A 2,583-nucleotide genomic window follows, 5' to 3' on the forward strand; every position below is an offset into this window, starting at 1 on the left:
GACGGCTTCCGAATCCGGCATTCAGCAAGCCGTACGTGCATTCACCGGTAACGCGAATCCGATGCTTTTTAAATAACGTTCATCGCCACCAGTCTCGCCGACTGTGAGGCGTACGGGCGCGCGCGTCAGTGTCTTTTGTGCGCGCAAGCGTCCGCGCCGAAGGGGGTTTGGCGATGCTCCAAACACGCGGGGAGGCCCCGGCGTTTCTTTACTACACCGCCGCGCGCCGCCGCGCCGGTCGGGCTGTTTTCTCTGGAAACAGAAAGACATCCGTCTCTTCGCTCATTGTCGCAACGGCGAAACGCTTTGGGATACCAACAACGCGGCCCGGCTACCACCGGACATAGGTTACTGGTTTACGAATCCCTTTATGACAGTGTCTGAATGCGCGGGCACAAACGACCGGTCTTCCCTTCGTTGCGCTGAAAACGACCGTTCGTTCCTTCTGTTGTCTCGTCGAACGACAGTTCGCGATCGGCACGATTGACAATCGTGTACACAGGCTCAGAGAATTCCCATTGTGATTCACCGACGTACCTTAGCACACGACTTTCGCAATCGAAGAGCCTTTGATAATTTAGATTTACAGAGTAATAATATATTCTAGAGAAACTACTATAAAAATGTATGTCTATTGTCTTATAATAAATGGACAGAATGAACTAAAACATTGCCCTGCAAAAGAAACCCGTCATTTTAGCTCTATAAAAAAAGTATGTATATACATTTATAAAATAAATTGTATTATACAGTCGAACCTTGATAACTCGAATCTCAAGGGACCAGAAAAACTATTCAAGTTATAGAGATCAGTTATTTTGGACTTATCAAAATTCGAGTAAGAGGGTTAACATATGAAAATTCGACTTACGGAGATTTTACGAGTTTATAATTTTCCGATTATAATGGCTTTTAGAAAAAAAAATCAATAATTAACAGAATTATTTGCATATGATAAATGTAATTATAAAACAAAATACCAGGCTCACAAATTACTTACAGTTACACATAACTACAACTTCGAATTATAAAGGTAGCAACAATGGAAGTTCAACTTATAGAGGTAAACTTCGACTTGTAAAGGTCTGCAGGCTACTTTAAATTCGAATTACAGAGGTAAAATATATATCTAAATGCCTGACAAATAATTCGAATTAAGGTAGATTTTATTTCGATTTATAGAGGTTTTTCATAGCGGAGTGGAAAGGGATGAACAAAATTTTTGTCTTATAGGTTTTCGAGTTGTAACACGGCGCTTGCACACTTGCGTAAAAAAATAGATACTCAAGGTCTTATATATACATATACAAGAAATAACACAAGCGTAATAATACAACAGCTAAAGAGGTCAACGCAAAAACGAACGATGGTCAACGGGTTGATACAAAATCACAGCAGAAAATTAAGAAGAATAACAGTAAATATTGCGAATATTAATGTATCATCTTCTAAGTCACTTATATACATTTAGGTATGTTATCGATATTTAAAAATTCAAATGCATCAATAATTAGATATTTATACTTGTTTATTATAATAATTAAACGAACCTTATTTTACGTACATATGATGTTATACCTTAATAGTTCATTTTATTGGCGCAATATTGACTCGCATGCAAATACATTTAATCAATGTATTGCCAATGAATTGTGCTATTAGGTTATTAGAGAGATACATTAAGATATTTCTGATATTAGATATATTGTAGCTGTTTGGGATAAATATCATGTTTTAATCAAATTTATGTCAACATTAGGCAAATCGAATGTACTGATCTACCTGTCTAAATATATCGTTGACAAAAAGTATCATATTCGAGAAATTGGTGAAGGGAAGAATTGCATTTTGGGATTCAAATTTTCAAGTATTTCCGCTTGGTCAATCGATTTTTCAAATATTCAGGTAAGGAGAATCCAAATATGATAATTAAATGATAAACGCACAATTGAGATATAATTTTATAATACTAACTATGCTTTCCTGCGTTTCTTATTTTCTTAATCACTTTATATGTATGTGTAGAATTAATCGTATCAAGGATAATAAGGACAACAAAGGCATAGATTCTGTAGAAATTTAAAAAAAACCGCAATGTATCAAGCATTATTAAGAATTGTAATTATGACTCTGATCTTTTTTCACGTAGACTGGAATATATAATAATCTTCCTTCGACCAGTAACTACGCATCGTTATGCAATATAAAGCGATTTTACCAATTTTTTTACACAAGTATATAATTTAATAATTATTTTATTAATTGTACTTATTAATTATCTTAGCATAAACTACTATTTGAATTTTTTTATATAGATGTATCTATTCTTTAACATATCTTATGTAAAAAATATTATAACTGCAAGTATATATTTAAATAATATAATATTCAAATTATTTAGAATAATTAATATACTCTCAATATTCAATCAAATTTAAGAAAGATCAAGTTATCTAGATAATTTGAATACATAACAAAAAACGTAAAACAGAATTTGTCTTTTGTTTTCATGTTACTTTGTGTTTTAACTATCCAGTATAAGAAACATAAAATTATAAAGCATAATACAATTATTTTATATAT

The 2,583-nt window shown here is 33.1% G+C and overlaps 1 long non-coding RNA gene across 1 annotated transcript; it reads left to right on the plus strand.

The window, feature by feature from the left end:
* The first annotated feature begins 1,275 nt into the window (after positions 1 to 1,275).
* Positions 1,276 to 2,260, plus strand: LOC105457662. The gene is made up of 3 exons (XR_975430.1): positions 1,276 to 1,471; positions 1,760 to 1,905; positions 2,026 to 2,260. It is a non-coding gene; the product is annotated as an uncharacterized LOC105457662 (long non-coding RNA).
* The last annotated feature ends 323 nt before the right edge of the window (positions 2,261 to 2,583 follow it).

The sequence above is a fragment of the Wasmannia auropunctata genome, unplaced genomic scaffold (assembly GCF_000956235.1).
Source record: "Wasmannia auropunctata unplaced genomic scaffold, wasmannia.A_1.0 LD335172.1, whole genome shotgun sequence".
NCBI lineage: Eukaryota > Metazoa > Arthropoda > Insecta > Hymenoptera > Formicidae > Wasmannia > Wasmannia auropunctata.